Source organism: Canis lupus, chromosome 20 (assembly GCF_003254725.2).
Source record: "Canis lupus dingo isolate Sandy chromosome 20, ASM325472v2, whole genome shotgun sequence".
Taxonomy (NCBI): domain Eukaryota; kingdom Metazoa; phylum Chordata; class Mammalia; order Carnivora; family Canidae; genus Canis; species Canis lupus.
In genome coordinates, this window is record NC_064262.1 from 7,413,470 (window position 1) to 7,436,169 (window position 22,700).

A 22,700-nucleotide genomic window follows, 5' to 3' on the forward strand; every position below is an offset into this window, starting at 1 on the left:
CTAATTATATTAGTTGTAGTACATTACATCCTACTAATTACATTACTACTGTTACTACTATTTTTAGTATTTGAAGATAGATTGTTTTATCTTTGTTGGAACTGCATTTCAGGATGGTAAAGAGGGCATCATGGACTATTGGTAATAAAAGGGAGCACTGGGTCTGAGGGATTCAGAACCACTGGTTTAGTCCACACAAGTGGGAATCCTCCCCATTTCTTTGGGAGGACAGAGAGTATAGCCTATGGATAGGAGCCAGAGTTTGGGAGCCAGAAAGACTTAACTTGAAACCCAGCTCTATTGATTACAAGGTATATGACCTGGGGGAGTTTGTATAATCCTGCTGATCCTTAGCCTCCTTGTCTGCAACATAGGAATGAAACAGCCCCTCCAAGGAGTATAGTGAGGGTTCAACACGGTTGACTGTGGAAAGGCACAAATTACGTGCTCAGTAACAACAGGAACTGATTTATCATGTCGCTGTTGCTGTTTCTCTGTGGAATCCTCCCCAGCTAGAACCCTGAGCTGTGAACAGACCTTAGCGTTTCAACCACACCTGCCACTTACAGTCTGGCTCAGCATCCTGATCCCCAGACACTGAGAGAGATCCATACGAACCATGAAACCAAGACACCCTGTTGGGACCATGTGAATCAGGCCTGATTAGCTACTGAATGTTGCCCTGGGTAGTGGGGGTGGAGCGTGTTCTATTGTCCAAAAGTCTTCCAGTCTCTGAGCTGATTTTGAGTTCACCTTCCCTACTTTTCCCACTGCTGCTCCGGCCCTGGCATGCCCTGCATATGCTGTGGGGACCAGCCGGTTCTGGCTCTAGCCTCTGAGCCTCCAGGGTCAGCCGGGGCCCCTTTGCACCAGGCCCATGCCAGCTTCAGAGTGTTGAAACGGCTGAGTCCACCCACGGTTAGGCATTCACAGAGCCCTCAACCAGCTCTACACAAGCCACCAAGCTACAGTTCATGGCATACAAACTCTGGAGTGGGCCCTGGGAGCTGGCTTTTCTTATCATCATTCTGGCAGGTCTCTGCTCTTTCACTGACCTTTTCTCTATTCCTCTGAGTAATCCCAGTTTTCACATCCTGCTTCCTGGCCTCTGTTCTCAGGAACCCCAGGCAGGCCTTGAACCATGCATTTGGCCATTAAAGGGAACTGATTCCTTCCACCAAGGCAATGGGAACCAGCAGAGTTGTCAGAGTAGAGATGTCCTCTCCCAGTCTCAAAAGACCCAGAGCCATATCTTCATACCTCTTCTCTTTGGCTGGGTCATTAGGAATTCAGAGAAGGTGATGAAAGAAATTTGGTCTTGATCAAGTGTTGTCTAAGAGGTGAGAGGACTGAGACAACACACACACGGATGCCTGCCCCAAAGAATGTCGCGGTCTAGCTGGGAGGAGATGGTCATGTAACATAACTATAGTTAAATGTAGTACGTGTTGAGTATGACATTTGCTCTAGAGGCCATGGACCTTATCATGGTGGAATGGCCAACTAATTCTGCCCAGTCAAGGTGGGAAGTTTTCTGAGAAAAGTTAACATTGGAATGAGGCATTGAAGGATGAGTAGTTTTCCAAGGCCTGGACTAGACTCTCAAGCTTCACCCACACTGCTAGTTCTACAACTCTCACATAGTTAGCTCATATCTTTATTCCTGAGTCACAATCTTGGGGGAAGAGGTGGTGGAGAAGGAACTGAGAATGAAACACAACTCTTTACACCCAGAATAATCCATATCTAGGCTGGATCCTGGTTCAGAGATATTGGTTTCCCCAGACTGTTCCTAAAACACAAAAATCAGTATTTCCCAGAGTCCCACAGAGCATGAATTCCTTAGAAAGTCCTGTATGTTACGTGAAAAGGGCCACTCCGAAATTAAATTTCAGAAACATTAAGTTAATCAAAGTCAAGCAGGTTTTACTGCAGGATCTCTCAGAGCCTTTAAAGGTAAAATAATAAGACAATAGTAATTTATATATTTAAAATAAATTTTTACAGATAATATTTTATAACATTAAAAATATAATAATAATTTAAAAGCTTTTATTAGTTTTCCAAATGTGCAAGACAGGTGCTATGCGTTATCTCATGAATGTTCACAATAACTTTACGTCATTGGTACTGCCATTATTCCCATTTTGCAGACTGCATCAACCCAAGAAATAGAGTTCACTGCCCAAGATCACACAGTAAGTGGTGGAGCTAAGGTTCAAAGTCAGGTCCTGTCTGACTGACCTAAAGCCTCATCCTTTACCGGGCATTGTGAATCCCTAATCTTTTAGGATATGATATGTAGCATTTCCACACTTATGTAGCCATGGAATATCCTTCTATTCAGGGTTCTACAGAGCAACTTTGGGAAACACTGTTCTACTTTCTTCCTAGTAAGATTCACCAAAGACAACAGAAGGACTTCTGAGGCTCTGTTTCTCTCTCTTCTTCTCCCTTCTCAGCTGGGCCAGGGGTCTTGAGTCCTCGGCAGACCCTTCATGTTCATCCCAGGAACCACTGTGAGAATTCAGAGGAGTTCCCGGGAGAGGCCAAGAGTCTAACCAGGAGTTCCTAAACTATCCAAATCTAAACAGATGACCTCACTGGGTACACATCACCCACAGAGGGTTCCAAATCTTATTCTCAGCTCGTTTTAAGTGACTGCTTCAAAATTAGCAGCTGCTTCTGTTTCCAACAGACTAGATAGGGTATGAACCCAGAATTCTTGTGACATTACCCACTTAGCAAAACAAAGTATGGGCTCTCTGAGTGCTGGTGCAGTGTCACCAAATAGGGCCACTGGCCAGAGCCAGGTCTGATCTTTCTCACTTGGACCCCAATATCAGCCTCTGCCCTGATGTCTCCAGATCCCTCTTGCCAATTCCTCACTGCTGGCAGAGTGGTCTTTCAATCAGCAACATTTTGACACTCCCTTCCTTGGAAATCCTCAATGTCTCTCTAGTGCCCTGGTATAAGTCCAAATCACTTGGCCTTATTTTCAAGGTCCTGGGAAATGTGGGAGACTTTGTAGTCATTGTCTCTTTCTCAAGAGAACACATGGATGAACAAAGGGGCCATAAGGTCCATGCACTCTGTCCCTGAAGACAGACCATCTCATGGAAGGAGCCGGGTAAATAGCACCTACCACATCTCCTGCCCAGATATTTTTTATTTTGGAGACTCTTTTTAACAAGGAACAGAAAAAAGCTTTCTCCTTACTAAGAGAGAAAGTTGTATTGATATATCCCACTCAATCCTGCTTGAGACCAGACAAGAGACCACAGGGAGGTGGTAAAAGAGGTTCAGACATCTCCCATTTTAGGGAAGTCCCCACATTGGAGCAATGCCCTCCTGGTCCTCATCTGAGACCAATGACACATGCCTATTCGAAGGTCCTGCACTGCTCGAAGAGCAATAAGCCCACCCTTGCCAGGGAACTGGAAGCAGAGCAGGTGATGTCTGGATGCTTTCCGGCACTGCATCACCTCCTCTCTAAGGTGTGTACGTGTCATCTTGCCAAAATGCAGATTCTGATTCTGCAGGTCTGGGGCAGGGCCTGAAGTTCTGTGTTCATAACAAGCTCCCAAGTTACATTGTCACTGCCGTTCCTAGAATCACTCCACCAAGCGCAAGTTTTCAGAGAATAAATGGGCAATGAAAACCCTTCCACCCACCCACTGGGTCTCCTGGCCACCCTGAATCTTTCACTCATTGTGATGAAAAGATTCTACGTTAGATCAAGGGAGACAATCCCTAATGATCCAGCTTATCTCTCTAGGTATGTCCATCTCCTACCACCCACCCTGCCAGTAAGCTTTGTTTTATACTCTGGATAACCTAACTCCTTACGGCTTTCTGCACGCACCATGCTATTTGGTTGGAATGCTATTTTGCTCTGTTGAGACTGACTTCTGCCTGTAAGCGCCTTTTACCTTATTTTGCTGAATTACATCCTACTCATCTTTGAAAACTATGCTGGCATACCCTGAGGCACACCCCACTGACAGCCATGCAGCCATAAGCCTTGTGTCCATCTAGACCATACGCATAGCTCATTACCAGGAGACTGACTGTATGCGGGCCTGCCTTCCCTGCCATGCTGCAAGTTCAAAAGCATAAATCATGCCTTGTCTCCTTTTGTCTCCTCAGGGCCTAGCACAGAGCCTGGCACATGGTGGGTGTGCGATACATGTCTGGTGCACTGCTCCAAAGCCGATAACATCTCCTCCAAGGAAAGAGTTTCACAGATTCTTCCCATTTTAAAGAGAAAAGACTTAATTTTATAAACACCATGTGTTCTGGGTTTTTTTTTTTCCTGCTTCTTTCCTTGCTCCTGAGTTTAAAGAAAGGTATGAACGGTAATGCAGTTTATAGCTGCTTCACCTGGGTTAACTCACTGAGTCCTGTGCGGCAGATCCAGCTATCAACCCCCACTTGAACAGATAAGAAAACTAGCACTCACAGGGGCCACTGACCTGTCACATGATGTGTCAATGGCAGAGCAGGTGGAGATTTCAACACAGCTTTGTGTTAACTCCAAGCCCTGGGGTCCTTCTGCTGAATTCCTCCAAAGCTAATAGGGCTTGAAGTGTGCATTCTTTTTTTTTTTTTTAAGATTTATTTATTTATTCATGAAAGACACAGAGAGAGACAGAGAGACAGAGACACAGGCAGAGGGAGAGGCAGGCTCCTTGCAGAGAGCCTGATGTGGGACTCGATCCCGGATCCTGGGATCACGCCCTGAGCCAAAGGCAGACGCTCGACCGCTGAGCCACCCAGGCATCCCTGAAGTGTGTATTCTAAGTAGGGAAGGAGAGCCTAACAGTGTCCACGTGCTGGGAGGTGGGTGGAGAGGAAGTAAGAGCTGTGGGATGGAGTTCCACAGGGCTGGGGTAAAGAGAAGGGGCAAGGAGACTCTTTCTTCGAGACAAGGTGTCAAAAAGGATCTAATTATTGAAGGACTCCCAGAGAGTGGGACTAGATCTCCAAATGGAACTGTTCTTGCTGCAAAACAGTGAGCAACTCGTTTTTGATATCAATTCAGAGAAACAGTCAGAAGGGTTGTCGGCTTTGACTTGACAGAGATGTGGTAGGGAGATTGTTTCAAAGGGCAAGACAATGAATGTGTCGCCTCTTGATGGGGGTGGAAAGAACAGCAGGTGGATAAGGGACTCCAGAATGAGTCACATCCCGGCTTTAGTCTGCCCAAGCCTTGGGGGGCCTGGGAGGTGGCTGTGAGTGGCCCCACAGGTGGTGCCCTGTGTCCCACACTCCCTATAGGAACAAAGCCTCCAGTTGAGCCCAGCTAGCCTTTGTCTGATCCATCACAGCCTGGCTTCCCGCCCCCAGTCTGTTCCTCTGAGCCATCACTGCTATAATGAGCTGGTTGAGGTGGGCCAGAGGGTGAGCAAGGGAATGACAGCCCCTCCCCCAGATCTCTCCTAGGCCTCTCCTACTCCCCCATCTCTTGGTTTCCATGACAGCGTCTGGCAATGAGGCATCTACTTCAAAATGCTGGCAGGGATGCCAGGCAGGAGCCAGAGACACAGGCCTGGGGGCAACAGAGGAGAGGTCTTAGCTGTTGAGTGTCTACTCTATGTAGGTCCCACCCAAGACTTGACATCCAGCCCCTCCCTTAGAACCTCACCCCAACAAGCAAGGAACCCAGTATTGTCCTATTTTATAGCTAAGGAAACTGAAGCACAGAAAGGGGAAGAGACATGCTCAGGATCACACAGAGCAGAGCCAGGATTCAAACTTAGACTTCTGTAGCCCCAAGCCCAGGTCTTTAATCACTATACCACTCTGCCTCTTGGCCAGGAGCCAGCTGTTCGGGCCTGAAGTCTGCCACTTGCCACGGGCCCTTGGGTGAATCCCTTCACCTTTCCAAGACTCCGCAGAATGGGGCTGGTGAGTTCCATTACTCCAAGGGGCTGTGAGAACTAAAGTACGGTAGGGCAAGCTCCAGGCTCTTGTTTGGATTTCAGTAAAGGGGTTTGCCCTCCATTTCTAACTGGAAAGTTCCCAATCCCAGGGTTCTGGCCAGAGCAGAGCCAGGGCTGCCCAAAATCCACTGGGAGAAATCCAACCTAGAGGTGTCCCCTGCATGCTGCCCCACCTCCTGTGTTCCTAACAATAATGATCCTCATTTACTTGTTATAGAAACTCATCAGTGACACCCAAGGTAAGCACTTCAGGAATAGACAGGAGGCAGCACTTGCATCTGCCTGGACAACTGGCAGGGAAAGTATATCAGGGAGACAACCATTATGCTCAGTTCTTTCTTCAAAATAGTCCCGGGAGCTCATCACATCTCATCACATCTACACTATACCCTGGTCTAGCCCACCACCACCCCTTGCCTGAATGATGGCATTAGCCTCCCTGAAGTCATTTTACTACCACTCTTCTCTTCCTTTAGTATATCATCCACACAGCAGCCAGGGTGATGCTTTTTATCACACATTTGATCATGTCATTGGAAGTTCCCAGTACTTTCTGAACGAAAGCCAGGTCCTCACAATTGCCAAGAAGGCCTTACATGCCTGGCCCCGTGACTTTGACTTGATCCCCTATGTTTGCCCTTGCATACTCTGCTCTAGCTACTCAGGCCTCCTCCCTCTTTCTAGAATATTCCAAACCACCTCCAGCCCAGGGCCTTGCTGTTTCCTCTGCCCAGAATGCTCTTCCCTCAGATATAAGCATGCTTCAGCTCCTTACTTGATTCAAATGCCACCCTTCTAAATGGATACCCTTCATTCTCCCACTCTGTTTATCACTTACTGCTCTTCAAAGTGTTGCCTTTTATATTCATTTGTTGATTCATTTTTTGCCTGTCCTCCCACTAGAGCATAAGCGCTAAGGCAGCACCTTTTGTCTCATTCATCCCTGTATCTTAGCATCCAGAACAGTCCTTGACAGTCATTCATGGGTTATCTGTACAGTGGCCTGGGGCAAAGTTTCTGGACACTGAAATACTGGCTAACTGAACTATAAGATTGTTTCTTGAACCAGAATGTGCAATATCCAGAGCAGCTTCAGTTGGAGAAGTTGGGGACAAACATCAAAAGCCATGAGGTCCCAGAAACAATGACACAACCGATGTCATGGGCTAGCAGAATCCAGAAAGCAGGACATAGGCTCCACCTGGACAGGCATCTTTGTCTGCTTTGTTCTGCTGAGCATCCCAAGTGCCTAGAGGAGGGCCTAGTACACAGTAAGTGCTCAATAAATTTGTTGATGAATGAAAGGTACAGTAAATCAAAAATAAGAATCAGTTGGCATCAGCAAGAAGAGCCAAAGCTAAGGAGCAGGTTGCTGAGGCCCTCATTGGATGTCCCTGTCCTAGGGATGGGAGCAGAGGACACTGCTGCAGGGGCAGGAAAAGCTAATGAGTCTCCAGGGGATCCAAACAACCCTCAAGGTCCTCGTGGGACCTGGCAACATGGTGGTGACACTATTTTTTGTCTTCCTCCCATCTCGCTATATGCAGACAATAAACCCCAGGGTGCAACTCTGGTCGTTATAACCCCAAATAATCTGCTAATGGGAAAGCCTTCCTGGAAGAGGTATCACAGAAGGGGGAACTCAATGAGCATTCCCCTGACTCCTTTCCCTTCTTGCTTTATTTGAATAGCTGTATTGAGATATAATTTACAAACCATAAAATTCACTCACTTTGTTATGTGTACTTATCACAATAAAGAATTCCCACAATAAAGAATAAAGAATTCACTTGTTTTAAGGGTAGAATTCAGAGGGAACTTAGGGCTTGAGTGGGCAGGGGAAGTGGGAGGTATGGTGGCAGCAAAGCCATGGTGATGAGGAGGCACAAGGGGCATCTGGGGAAGGGTGAGTTGTCCAGTATGGATGGGGCCAGTGTGCAAAGTGCTCATGGACAGAACTCTGGCTTGGAGTTCAGATTTGATGTGGGAAGTCTTAGAAAGAGAATAGTCTGCACAAACCCAGCAATGGCCCCCATGGGAGCCAGATCTGGCTTGGAACCCCAGTCCTTCCACTTTTTTGTCTGTGTGATCCTGGGCTCCTCATCATTAAGATAGGGACAACAGTCCTGACCACAGGAGGCTATTTAGAGGGCCAAATGAAGTGACAAATATAAAGCACTCAGCATGTCAGACACATAGTAGATGCTCAATGTGTACCATTATTCCCAGTTCCTTGTGTTAGGTGATGCCAATAAGATGTGTGAGGGCAATACTGTAAAATAACAAGCATAGAACTTGAGATCTGCTCCCAACTGCAGTGCTTTCAAAGTAACATTTAGTGTGCAGATACACACAGAGCTCTGTGTCTGGGATGAAAGGGTGTAAGATGCATTCACCAGGAAAACGCCTGGTTTCCCCTAGCGACCAAGGACGCAGAAAGCCCTCAGTGCTCAGAACTGGCAGGGTGAGCTCGCTGTTAGGGAACTCAGCACTGACCAGGCAACCTGGGTGTCCAAATGCCTGTAACTCGCTCAAGCTTCCTGCCTCAATCCCCAGGGCCAAATGTTCATTTGAGTTTTTTTCCCTACTTGCCTGGGCACTTTTTCTGCTTGTAACAGAAAGAAAACAGTGAAATCTCTTGGTATCAATGAGCTCTCCATTAACCCTGGGTTTAATTTTGTGACTTATTCTTGCTACCTACCCTGGAACTCACACACCTAGAAAGATCCACTTTTTAACTCTAGAGGGGGATGAAATAAATGGAGGAATGTAATCTGGGATACCAAGTGAAGAGTCAGGATTGCGTTATGTGGAGCAATTTCTAAAATGTTTTAGGGGCAGCCCCAGTGGTTTAGTGGTTTAGCGCCACCTTCAGCCCAGGGTGTGATCCTGGAGACCCGGGATTGAGTCCCACATCGGGCTCCCCGCACAGGGCCTGCTTCTCCCTCTGCCTGTGTCTCTGCCTCTCTCTCTCTCTCTCTCTAATAAATAAATAAAATCTTAAAAAAAAAAAAACATCTAAAATGTTTTAGGCAACTACCTTTTAGGGGCTTCATGGCACTAGGAAAAAAATGTCAGAGGATCTCAGTTCAAATGCCAGGCTGGCTAAACTAGCTGTGCTATCTTGGGCGAGCCACTTAGCCTCTCTGAGCCTCCCCTTAGGGTTGCACTTTCCTGCCTGAGAACCTCACATCCCATTTCACTGTTCCCTGGCCAGCACTTGTCTTCTCCACCACCCTGTAAAGGCAGTGGGCGTAGCTGTCCATCCACTGCAGTGTCCCCAGCACACGGTAGGGGCACGATCCCCACAGACTCCAATTCCTGCTTTACCTTCCCATACCTCTCCTGCTGAACCTAGGCAACACTACCTGTTTGGGTTTGGCAAGGATTCCATTTAACCCCAAGAACTTAAATGAGAACTTTTTCTTTTGCAGGAACTCTGTTCAAAAGACCGATGTCCCCATCTGACCCAGGAGTGAACTGCAAAGGCTGTTTCTGTTCTGGGCTTGATACAAGAACTCCATGAAGGAAGCAGAGTCACATAGATGGTTCGGTTAAGTAGAGAAGGTATAAATCCTCTGCTCCCACAAAAACCAGAGTGATTTATACTAGGATCCAGATGTCAGAATGCCCAACACAATCTACGTCTATAGCCCTACATGGCAGGGGATAGTAGGCATGGAGGAGCAAAGAGCTTATCTTTGTGGGCAAGAAGGTTTTAGAAAAAAGAGAGAAAACATAACTTTCCATACCTTGAGAGGTTCACAGTCTGCAGGTGGAAAGAGACAGGTAAGCCACGTGTTTATTTTACATTAGGCTGAACACACGGCATCACAGAAGCACCTCAGCCAGTCTGGGGGATCGGGGTATGAGTGACAGGAGGGCATGATGCCCCTCCATAGATCACTTCCTTCTCCATGCCCACCCTTATTACATCTACTTTCCTTTTGTTTACACAGGACATTTCTTGTGCTCCCTTCCTACCTTCCTACCTTCAGTACTTTCTGTCACCCCGTGATCACACTCTACGATGTATCCGGACCCGCCTGGTTGCTCTTCTCAGTGTGCCTTCCTTCCCACCTGTGCGTGCCTTTGCTCACGCTCTTCTCTCTGCCTAAAAGGCCTTCCTCTACACCTCCACTGACTGAAACCTTAGGTTTCAAAGCCCTGCTTGCATTCATTCATTCACCCATCCATTCATTCAACAAACACTTTCTGAGCGCTTACTATGCCCCCCAAACTGTGATGGGTACCAGGGATCTCATGAGGAAGCAGCCACAGCCTGTATCCTTGGACCGCTTACAGCCTTGAGGAGACAGAAGGCTACAATAAGGGGGTAATATGTGTGGTAGATGTAAGACCAGGGGTGCTGTGAGTCCAGAGAGGAGTCCTAGCCTAGCCCTTAAGTGGGATTGGGGAGGGGGGGTCTAGAGGAGGAAGGAGATGTTTAGGGAAGCTTCCTAGAAGAAGCTATTTCTTTCTTTCTTTCTTTTTAAAAGATTTTATTTATTCATGAGAGACACAGAGAGAGAGGCAGAGACACGGGCAGAGGGAGAAGCAGGCTCCCTGCAGGGAGCCTGATGTGGGACTCAATCCCAGGACCCTGGGATCATGACCTGAGCGAAAGGCAGATGTTCAACCCCTGAGCCACCCGGGCACCCAAAGAGGAGACTTCTAATCTGAGTTCTGAAGAGTGGGATGAAAAGAGAGAGAGGTGCATATAAATGTATATAAACATATACAGTTATGGCCATGATGATGACCGGCATTTACTGAGTGCTGCTAGGAGCCAAGCACTGGGCTAAGCCCCTTTAGCCCTTTCAACCCTCTGGGAGTAAGCACTGTTGCCATTCCCATTGTTCAGATAAGTCTGAGGCACAGAGACATTAAGAGCTTGGCCCTGGTCACACAGCTATCAAGAGGCAGACCTGGGGTGCAAAGCCAGCATGGCTCCAGAGCCCATGCTTGTGACCACTACACTGTCCCATTCTATGCTGTCACAGCTATCCTTCCACGTCCTCTTTTCACTTACTGGTATGTTTACCATGGACATCTCATGTTGTGATACTGGGGTTTCAATCTATTTAATGGCTACAGAGGATGTGACGGGATATTGAGCAGGGAAGTAACATGCTCAGATTTGTGCCTGGCAAAGAGCCCTCAGCATGTGTGTGGGGCGGGGGGAGGGGGTGGCAGGCAGCAGGGTGCTGGAGGGGCTCCTGGGGAGGGAGAGCAAAGCCTAAGCCCAGGCTGCAATAGGGAGGCTGCAGAGGGGGCTGGGCTCCAGGAGGAACAGGAAAGGACAGTGGTGCAGAACTGTCAATACTGAGGGAGGGAGAAAATGGGGGAGGGAGTGGGTAGGACCCTCTTACAGACCCAGGCATCTTTTCCCTTTACCCCAACCTTACCCCTGTGTGTTTTCATTCATTCTCTTTCAGCATGGTCCAGCCAGCATTTCCAATTAAGAGTGAGTGATCATCAGTTTCAGTTCCGCTGAGATGTGCAGATGTGGTCCTATGGAATTCTTAATTCTTCACATAATCTCTGCCTGGAAGGATCATGTCTTTTCTACCCAAAATGTGAAACACAAGCAGAAAAATCCACAAGCTACCCAAGGGCACTGCTTTAACACTCTCCTCAAGTAATGCCCCAATAAACTCCCCACACTCAACTATCTGCCTGTCCTAAAACACCCGTTCCAGGGCAGTCCAGGTGGCTCAGCAGTTTAGCACCACCTTCAGCCCAGGGTGTGATCCTGGAGTCCCGGGATCAAGTCCCACGTTGGGCTCCCTGCATGGGGCCTGCTTCTCCCTCTGCCTCTGTCTCTGACTCTCTCTCTCTCTGTTTCATGAATAATGAATAAATGAATAAATAAATAAAATCTAAAAAAAAAGCACCTGTTCCAAAAGTGTCAGTCTGTCCCTTCTCCTCACTGCCACCACCCTCTGATCTGAGTGACCATCCTTTCTCATCTGGATGACTACAAGAGCCTCCTTACTGGTCTCTCCAGTTCTGCACAAGTGTGAGTTAGTCAACATCTCAGACCTCAATTTTCTTATCTATAAAATGTGCACACTAATTCTTATCTCGTAAGACAATTGAGACTGTAAGGACAAAATAAATGGGAAGCCCTGGCTTCCTGTGCTTTCTTAATAGATGGCAGCTCCTTTCCTTGGTCAGCTGGATGGGAAGGCTCAGAAGGGTCATGACTCTCCTTTTTTTTTTTTTAAGATTTTATTTATTTATTCATGAGAGACACGGGGGAGAGGGGCAGAGACACAGGCAGAGCCTTAAGCCTCCCTGCCCTGATCATGCAGTTGGCAGTGAACACCACCAAGATGGCGAATGTACCTGGTACTTTGTTGCATTCACACACCTAAAAATGCTTTTAGCTGTGATCTTACTTTCTTCAACCAATAAGTTTTTAGGGCATACCTGCGAGGTGCCAGTGCTAAGTAATGCAGTCACTGCAGGTATAGCAATAAACCAGGCAGATGACATCCTGACAGCCCTAGGGCTGGAAGTCTGATGGAGGCTATGAAGAAAATTAATGCAGTGGAACCAGATTGGAATTGGGGATAGGTAGCCAAACCAGGGTGGTCTGGTAAGGTCTCTCCACAGAGGGGACAGCTGAGTCCTTGGTGATGAGAAGATCAGATACTCTAAGTGTATGAGAAGAGGCTCTCTTATTATTATTCCCCTCTTACAAATATGGAAACTGAGGCCAGGGATGTTACAATGCTTCCTCTGAGGCCAAAGAGGTAAATATTGATGTGAAACCCTTACTACTGCCACCAAATCTACTACCACTAATGACCACTTCACTACCACTTCACTTCCATGACCCCTCTACTTCAGTGAAGGGGCATTTAGCACGCCCTCAAGGAGCTTGCAGTCTAATCTGAGAAAGTATCTTCACACTGAAAACACTAATCACACAAGGAGGGTCAGAAATTGATGCACAGGATTAACACAATTTCAACTTTTAAAACTCAGTTGGGTTTATTCTGGAACATGAAAAAATGACTCCCAATTTCTTAGGGGAAAAGAAGTCCATGTAATATATTTATTTACTAATTAGTTTATTTTACAAACATTTATGAGTTGCCAGATTCTATGGTAAATCCTTTTCAAAAATTAATTCTTTTTCTTTTTAAAGATTTTATTTATTTATTTGAGAGAGAGACAGAGACAACAAGCAAGAGCATGAGTGAGAGTGGGGGAAGGAGAAGCAGGCTCTCCACAGAGCAGAGAGCCCATCCCAGGGCTCGATCCCAGGACCCTGAGATCATGACCTTAACCGACGGAGCCACCTTGGTGCCCCCAAACATGAATTCTTTTTAATTTCATGACTTACTTATTACTTGCAGCAATGCCATAAGTTAATATAGTCACCAACCCCAGTTTATAGTTGAGGGGATCAAAGGAAAAATAGGTGGGAGATTTGCCCTGGACATACTCTGGCAAGTGGTGGAGCCAGAATCCAAACCTATGTCATCCGGCCCTGGAATCTTTGCTCTGACCATAAACTGAATTTATGAGTGCCACTTATACTATATTTACATATACAACATTTTCTCTCTTTTTGTCTCACATGAGCTTGTTTTGTTCTGGGAGCTCATGGGAGGTACATTAAAAAGTCTGGGGAGCTCATGGGAGGCACATTAAAAAGCTAGACCGGGCGGCCTGGGTGGCTCAGCAGTTTGGTGCTGCATTCAGCCCGGGGCGTGATCCTGGAGACCCGGGATCGAGTCCCATATTGGGCTCCCTGCAGGTAGCCTGCTTCTCCCTCTGCCTGTGTTTCTGCCTCTCTCTGTTATCGCTCATGAATAAATAAATCTTTAAATTTTTTTAAAAAAAATAATTAAAAAAAAAAAACAAAAAAGCTAGACCATCGTACTCCAGGGAGGCTGAAACCAGATCCATCAGAGGCCCATGTTAGGCCCCCTGGGCCTAGATTCACCATTCAGGCAGTTAGGCGCCAAGGACAGAGGAAAGAAACTGAGGCTTCCATTCTCAGCCCAAGATCAACAGTCATATTGGCAGATGTTCCAGACCACGTGTGTGGGCTGGCGATGGACTGTGTTTCACGTAGGTCAGGGCGAGGGATAGCAGGATGGATTTATTTAATGATGATTTTTCTCCAGGGACAGAGAAAAGCCAGCTAGTAAATAAACAAAGCTCTCAGAAAGAATAAGCCAAGCAAAAATTGCCTAGAAAAGTTTAAAAGAAGGGGGAAAAAAGAAAAAAAAAAAGACAAAGGAAGCAAACGTCTTTGCCAGCTATTAAAACATACAGTACATAGATAATCATCAAAGCAGTGTGGTGTGGTCCCTGCCCCTCACCTTCACCTGCACTATGACCAGCTGCCATCTGCCCTTTGTTTTCTGCCATGATCCTGTCAATGGGTCGGCCACTAGAATCAGCAGAAAGCTCAACACCAAAACAGATAGCCTGGAAAGAGACCGGTTCCTAATGACATGATTTCCAGGTCATACACCCCTGATGCCCAAGATTGGAAGCCATATGAACGGTGTCCTCTGGAGTTGCACAATGCTGCACCTCTGCCTCTGACTATACAGAGGGCCTTAGGGTCTGATATAGGTAGCATACAGCTGAGGAAGGGAAGAAAGGTGCCATAAACAGGATGGGAGCAATTAGTTAAATATGTGACAAGCAAGTTAAGTCACCTTTATCTCACACCCAAACTCAAATAGCTTAGAGAAGGACAATTTAATGTGAAATATGAAACCACTCAAATAATGACAACCAAAAACCTTGTTTTCCTAACATGAATAATGGGGATAACAGTCACTACCCTATAGCACTGGTATGAGGATTAAGAGAGATGATCCAAATTAGCACAGTGCCTTGGTGCTTCAGTAAAAGAAGATTGAGGGAAGGTGTGGCTGAGAAGTTTGCCCAAATCTAGCTACCCCAGAGGGATAAGGGGATGGGGGAATCAGCAGGAGGGAAGTGGTCCCAGGTCTCAATCTGGGGATTCCAGACAAACTGGTATCACAGAGACAGAAAGCCTCTCCTACCAACTAGAAGATGAATGGTCCGTGGAAGCAGGTCCCTCCAGCTGTGGGCACCAGGGAATAATAATTCACTGTGAGCACTCTGTCTGCAGCCATGGCAATTTTAGAGGTAGGAAGACACTGAAGCAGAGCTCACAGTCATTAGAGTCTCACCCTGGACTGAGCTCCCTTCATCCAGGGTCCAAGGTTGCAAAAACTTTACCTAGTGACCTAGGCTGGGCTCTCTCCACAGCACTCATGAAAGCTGGGGTTCATAGTCCCTGAACCTCTACCTGAGGCAGCCTGAGCTCTCACTGTTAGGAAGTTTCACTTTGGACAGAGCTGAAACCAGCTGTCTTCTTCACCTTTCTCTTTAGTTTCTACCCTCTGGATCCTCACTGGTGAGTTTACCAATATTCCACAAGAGTAACACCCAGCTTGCACAATCTCTTCTAGAGAACTGAAGAAGTGGGAACACTGCCCAACTCATTTCATGAGGCCAGCATAACCTTGATACCAAAGCCTGACAAGTAAGCACCAGAAAGAAAAATCACCAGTGGATCTCCCTCATGAAAACATAATGTGAAAGTCCTCAACAACAGGGTGAGCAGAAAGAGTCCAGCAACAAATATACTACAGGATGACCCAAGTTGGGTTGATTCCAGAAGTGTAAAAGTCAGTGTGTTCACCATGTTAACAGATTGAAAAAGAAAAATCATGTAACTATCTGAGCAGATAAAGAAAAAACATGTCCATTTATAACAAAAGAAAAGAAGAAAAGAAAGAAAAAAAAAACCCAAACACACATGGCAAAATGGGATTAGAAAGGAACTTCCTTTATCTACCAAGACTCTAGACTAAACATACCTAACTGTCAAATGTGGACAGCTACTCCATAAGAACTACAAAAGGCAAGATGCCCACTGTCCCCGAAGTCTTAGGGCTGTCAGGCAAGTTAAAACAAAAAAAGAAGAAAAGAAAGAAAGAAAAGAAAAGAAAAGAAAAGAAAAGAAAAGAAAAGAAAAGAAAAGAAAAGAAAAGAAAGAAAAGAAAAGAAAAACTGAAAGGGTTGAAAAAAAAGAAAAATATTCTACAATTCTATTAACATTGTTTCCAAAAGAATCTACAAATACATTTTTTTAATTAGTAAGAGAGCTTAGCAAGATTTCTAGATACAAAATCAATATACAAAACGAGAACACATTTTTCCAAAATGTAACCAAGAAAACATTAACTTAAAAATACGCATATGCATATATATAATTTATAATAGAATGCAAAATATCAAATAACTAGGAATATATCTAACAAAAGAGGTGTAAGACCACCAAGGGAAAATTAGGACACTATACCATGAGAAACTAAAGATATCTGAAATGATGAAGAGAGATACCATGTTCATGGAAGACTAAATACTACACCTTCCAGCCCCCATTGGGGGCAACAGAGGGCTCAGTCATATTAAGCAGCAGATCAGAGCAAACTGTCATGTATTCTACTTCCTGCTGCTTCTGGACATCCCACGAACCCCTCTGAACCTGTTTCCTCATCTGTAAAACAGAAGTAGTCATTCTGTCTAGTTGTTGGGGGGGGGGGTGTCAATGGACATGAAAGCACTCTGTAGAGTACTGTATAAATACAGGGATCCTTATAGCCTGTATTATTGCCTCTTGTTGGTCTGAGTGTGAGGAAAAAGTTCTCCATAGACTCTGCTCAACAACTTATCATCAAAGGCATTGCGGAGTATTTATTCTGTGCGTAGCATTTCCTCATTCAGTACTCAAGCAACCCACAAGGTGGGTGCTATATTAACTCCATTTTACAGATGAGAAGGCTGAGGCTTGATCAAGCAACTTGTCATTCATATATCCAATTCTTCATTCACTGGATATTCACGAACCCCTTCTATGCACTAGGAGCTGTGAATATCGTGGTGAATTAAGATAGGCATGGTCCCCGCTCGATCAAAACTGATAGTTTAGCTGGGAAGATGGCCAATAGTCATGCTACAACTAATGAACTGGAAGAACCAAGATTCAAACTCTAACTGAACTCAAGCCAGAGTCTACACTTTTAGCTACTCCCTGAAGGTGTCTTCCTCAACCTCCTCTACTCCATTCTCTGTTGTGATGTAGTGATTTCTAACATCCATTCTGCTGGCAGAGTAAAATTCCAAAGGGCCTTGCCATGCAAGCTGCTACACAAATTGAGAGCTGTCAGCTTCGATCCCAGCCCACGTGATCCTCGTGCATTATCACTGGAGAATTAGAGCCGGGAAGATAAATGCATAAAAGAGAAGAGGCACCCTGGAACCGCTCCCCCCCCCCCAACGGCATCAGCAGTATTGTTCCCAACGAGTGTGTGCCTGAGTCCTCTGTCACCATTAATGGCAGAAGTGAGTCACTTATAAATAAGATACGGGAGCTTTATTATAATTACATCCTGAGATTCAGAAATGCTCAGCATCACTGTGAAAGGGAGGGCAGCAGGTGACTGGGGCTTGAATGATCCTCTGCCAGGTACATCTTTCAGATAAAACGTCTTGGATCAGGAGCAATTACAACTAATGCTCAGCCTGAATGCTAATGAGAATTACTTACAATTGCATGTAATTCTTTGCCATTTATACTATCTACTTTTTCCCTTCTTTTCTCTGCTTTTCCATCTTGCCATTGATCCTTGGAACCAGACACTGGGAAATATGATTAGTGGCCATTTTGCAGATGAAAAGACTGGCCCAAGGTCACTCAGCTCAAAGCGCTGGGGTTGTAACCCTGAGCTTTTTTTTTTTTTTCTTCTTAACCTCACCATCCTGTCTTAAAGGGACATTTTCAGAACTCTGGATATGTCCACTCACTTGAAAGGTGCACAAAATATCTCAAGTTAGTAGGACAATCTGAAAGGCAGCTCGAGTGGTGTGTTGGGGCCTTTGCCTTGGTGAGGGCAGGGCACCTTATGAAATAAATTTCTTTTTTTAAAAAAAGATTTTATTTATTTATTCATGACAGACACAGAGAGAAGGAGAGGCAGAGACACAGGCAGAGGAAGAAGCAGGCTCCATGCAGGGAGCCTGATGTGGGACTCGATGCCGGGACCCCCAGGATCACACCCTGGGCCAAAGGCAGATGCTCAACCACTGAGCCACCCAGGGATTCCCTGAAATGAATTTCAAACCTACCCTCTGCCATCCTACAACCACCAAGAGGCCCATGCTTGGAACTGAGAAATGATCATGAAGAGAGAACCTAACTGAAAGATAGAAAGAATCCTTTTCTTACCCATAGAAAGGTCAGAAAACTATCCCAAACCCATGGCCCATGAAACCAAGCCAAAGTACAGAGTTCAAGCTACAGTGTGAAGGAATGTGGTTCAGCATAACAATGATAACTGTGGTGATGCTCAGCATTTGCTGAGCACCTAGCAGGATGCCAGAAGTTTCACTAAGTCTGCCCCCTAGATAGCAGGTGTTAGGCTATTTAAAGCTTGTAACTACACTTAAGACTTCTGGGACACACACTTATGTCTCCCACTCGACAGATGAGAAAGCCAGAGGCTTGCACTGGTGAGGCAGCTTGCAGAAGGCAGAGCCAAGAAGCAAATTTGGTCCTGTTGGACCTTAATAGTAACCACCATGACAACTAATGTTTAAATAGCACTTTTACGTATTACATGCATCATTTAAAGCCTTCATGCATATAAACACAATTCTTTCAGCAACCTAGTGAGGAAGGTTCTATGAATCTTCCTATTCTAGAAATGAGGGAACTGAGGAACAGAGAGGCATAGCAACTGGCCCAAGGCCACAGAGTTCATAAAGAGCATTGGAATTTGAACCCGTTCCAGAATCCACACTTTTGCTCTCTTTGCTATCCCTCCTCTGTGTTATCGAAAGGCCACTCCATTTCCACCAGGCACAACTCAGCTGTGAAAAGGAAAATGCAAACATGGAATTCTGAGAGAGTGCAGAGGCAGGAAGTTCCAATACAAGTTCTTCCTCCCTTGGACATTCAGCTGAGAGCCAGGAGGAACCAACCACTCCCAGCTCAGGACTGCCCAATCTCCTCAGGGCTGCAGGCTCCTTTGCCGGCAGCTCAAGTCTCCACCCAGCTCTGAAATCATGGACAGGGAGTGCTGGGCCATCTCTTGCCTTGGAAAGATTCTGCATCACACTTGAAAATGGTGCCAGGCTTTCTCTCTTCTGTCCACAGACTCTCTCCAGGGGAAATACCTCTTGATAAAGCCAGGCAGCCTCAGACAGCCTTGGGCTCATATAAGGGCCTAGCAAGCCCTCAATCGTATTAGCATATTTACCTGGGGTTTTCAGGGATTCCTGTGAATGATAACCCATTCAGCAGGAGGCCTCCTGCAGGACACCCATCAGAGAAAAGGGAGAGTGGTGCACAGGCATCAAAGACCCTATTCTTTATTTCTGCTGCTGCCAGCTACAAGCAGGAGGGACCTAAGGTCCCATCTGCAGCCTGAGTTTCACTGATAACCTGGAAGGAATCAAGTAAGATTTGTGTTCCATTCTCAACCTTCCTGAGCCTCACCAGAGTATAGGTTCAATGAGGCTAGTAGTAACAGCGCCTATCTTGTAAGGTTGCTGTGAGACCTAAATGGGATAATGCATAATGACACTATGATCAGTCCTCTATCTCTCCCTCTCCTGGTGCATGCTGGTCCCTGGCTGCCAAGAATGGGAATATGTCAGACCCCCAACTCCTCTCTTTTCACGTTCTGGAGATACCCTCCATCTGTGCTCCACTCACAAGGGCCTACGCCCCCCCCCCCCCCCCCCCCCCACACACACACACATCAAGGAATGAGCTACCTCAGCATCTTCCAGCCAGGCTCACATAGTACAACAAGCACTGGTCCCCTCATGTCAGATTCCAAGGCTGAGGTGGGAGCCCCCTGCCGGAGAACAGTGACCCTGCCTGGAGCATCTCTGCACTACCAGCTGCCAGGCTGAGCGGACACTCAGGGATGAAGGGATTGGTGGTAGTGGTGGTGGTGGTGGGGGGGGGGGGGGGGGGCGGTGTTCTTCTTGTGGGACAGGGGGAGTGGGGTAGGAGATGGGTTATCACCCGGAGACAAAAAGTGGCTTCCATAAAGAACTGCTGCGCTCAGCCCCTGCTCCCGAATTCCTTGGCTCCTTCCAGAAAAATCTAGAGCAACTTCCAGAATTTGGTTCCCTCTCACTCTTGCCCTCAAAGAGCAGCCCTGGTGCCCTTCGGGCACCAAAATCCAGACCCTGGCAGTAATGGCCACCCACTGTTCCAAAGGCTCCTCCGAGGGGTGCAAGGAGGAGGTGGTCCGTCCCTCCTGGGCTTGCAGCCTAGACGCAGGGCTTGATGCTTCCCATCCCGGACCCCTGGTGACGCTGAACCTCGGGCTTGCCCGCGTGCGCTCAAGTGCTTAGGGTCGGGCCATCTGGGGCTCGAAAACCCGGCTCTCTCCTTGACTTGGCTGCCTTCCTGCGCACAACTTTCCTTCCCTAAGTCTCAGTTTCGTCTCCTGTAAAACGGGCGCAGCAATACCTGGTTGCTGGCGTGGCCGGGAGAATCCCAAGAGGTAATGGATGCCCAGCGCCCGGCACAGATAACGCGCCCATCGGATGGGCTGGGGCTGCGGGCAGCATCAAACTCAGGGGCGGCTCTGAAAGCTGGGGGCCCGTCCTCGCCGCCCCACGGCCCGAAGGCAGAAGCTCGGGGCGCGCACCCCGGCGAGCCGGGGAAGCCACAGGTGTCTGCGCGCCGCAACCCGGGGGATCCGGGAGGTGCCGGGCAGCGAGCCGCGCGGCGGGACCCGCCCCGAGCCGCCGCGGAGCCCGAGCCCGAGCCGAGCCCGAGCCCGAGCCCGAGCCCGCCCGCCCCGCGCCGGCCGCCCCGGGGGCCCCGCCGCTCCGCAGGGCCGCCCAGACCCCACGGGCCGGCGCCCAGCCTCGCCCGCCGCCGCGGCCCCGCGTCCGCCCCGGCCGAGCCCTGCCCGCGCCCCGCTCTGACTCACCGCGCCGGCTCCGGGGAAAGTTTGGAGGCGCGGAGGCCGGGCTGCTCGGGGCTCGGAGCTCGGCGCTCGGCGGCCGGGCGGGGGCGGGGCGGGGCGGGGGCGGGGGCGGGGGCGCCGGGGGAGGAGCGGCGCCGAGGGGGGCCCGCCGGGAAGGGGGGCGGGGACCCGGGCCCGCCGGCTGCAGCGCCCCCGCCTCCCGCTCGCCGCTCCGGGGCCGCCCCACGCCGGGAGGGGGCGCGAGAGGGCGCGACACGCTCTCGCCTCGGGCTCCTCGAGCCTGGACACACGCAGAAGGGACAGGCGGTCAGAACCGAGAGAGAGAGAGAAGAGGGGTCCGAGCCCACGCTCACCTGCGAGTGGGCGACGGAAATAGGTCAGTCCAGATAGAGAAGGCGAGGTCGAAAGTCCGAGGGGGTGATGTCTGGCAGAGCCACCCGCAGACGGTGAGGCCCCACCTCCACGCACCCCGGGAGCGCCCGATATACCAACAGACGGACAGAGCCAGCCAGAGAAGCACCAAGACTGCCGGATAGGGACCCTGCCCGAGAGGTTTCCTGGGGAACTGGAGAGACCTCCAAGGTCTGGAACGCCAGCCCCCCTCCCCCATTTCTCCGTAGCCCCCTCCAGGTGAGCTCACGTTCCAAATGACAAGGTGTTTCCATTAGCAGCCTGCGCCAGATTGAATCTAGCCGTGTGGCCCGGGGAGGTTGCCTGGGTGAGGGTAGGGGGGTGGTTCTTCCGCAGGTCCCCGGGAGCCTCCGCCCCTGCCTCTGGCAGCCTGAGAATCCTTACAGGCTGCCTTCAGTTCCAAAGCCAGGCAAGAGAGGCAAAGAGTTCTTTGCTCAGTGTGAGGAAAACTCCATCTGAACCTCATAGCAGTTGTGACTTCAGATCTTATCTCCAGGCTTCAGAAAGAGACACTCAAGTTCAGAGGGCAAGAAAGGTATTGAGGAGGAAAGAACCCTGTGTTGAGGGTGTGTGGGGGGGAGTATGGGTTTGGGGCATGGTGGGGCTTTTAGCTTCCTTTGGGTAGAAGGTAAATTCCACTGAGTCGTTGTGGGGTCACATGGAGCTAGTCTGAGGCTCAGCCTCACAAGATACGCATGGGATGTTGTATCTTTCTGGCCTTTCCGCCTCAATGTGCAAAATGAGGGTAATGAAAACAGCTGTCATGGTGCCCTGTACTCGTCTAAGTGCTACAGGTGTTTATTCACTTAATCCTCACGACACCCTGAGTAAGTGGGAACTATTGTTATTCCTGTTTCACAGAGGAGAAAACTGAGGTCCAGAGAGGTTAAATAACTTGCTCAAGGTCACACAGCTAGTATAGAGGAGGACTGAGTATCCACCCAACCTTGTAGCAACCTGGCTACAAGGTGCAAGATCATCTTGACTGCGCTGTAATCTTCATCTCACTGCAGCTGCTGGAAAGTCCCATGAGGTCTTTTACATAAAGGACTTAGCAAGTCCTCAAGTGGTGGCTCATAGACTGCGGAGCCTTTCTTCAAGGTGGGGATTAAAGGGCTGATGATGATGCCCAGAGATAGGAGACTTTGGGTTCAAGATAGCCAACAAGCCATGTTACTGACTTTCACGAATCCAAGAGGCAAGGGATTCCCCTTGTTTGTTCCTCTGACCAGACCTCTGTTGATTAGCCTACCCCCCAACTGGGATTCACTCTGCATCCACAGTGATCCCCCATCCATTGCCTGGTGATTCTCCAGGG

At 48.1% G+C, this 22,700-nt stretch overlaps 1 protein-coding gene across 8 annotated transcripts in view; it reads right to left on the minus strand.

Annotated features, from left to right (window-relative positions):
* Positions 1-21,800, minus strand: part of HRH1 (histamine receptor H1) — a 75,187-nt gene extending 53,387 nt beyond the window's left edge. For 2 of the 8 annotated variants that reach the window (XR_004807276.2, XR_007404133.1), the window contains exons 1-2: positions 21,325-21,800; positions 11,354-11,513 (exon numbers count right to left, since the gene is read on the minus strand). The gene's annotated coding sequence lies outside the window, so the exon portion shown is untranslated. Of the gene's footprint in view, positions 1-11,353; positions 11,514-20,505; positions 20,655-20,974; positions 21,052-21,324 lie in introns of those variants that run through there. The other 6 variants (XR_003137882.3, XR_004807275.2, XM_025449749.3 and 3 more) reach the window with 6 other exon arrangements.
* Between the last annotated feature and the right edge of the window lie 900 nt (positions 21,801-22,700).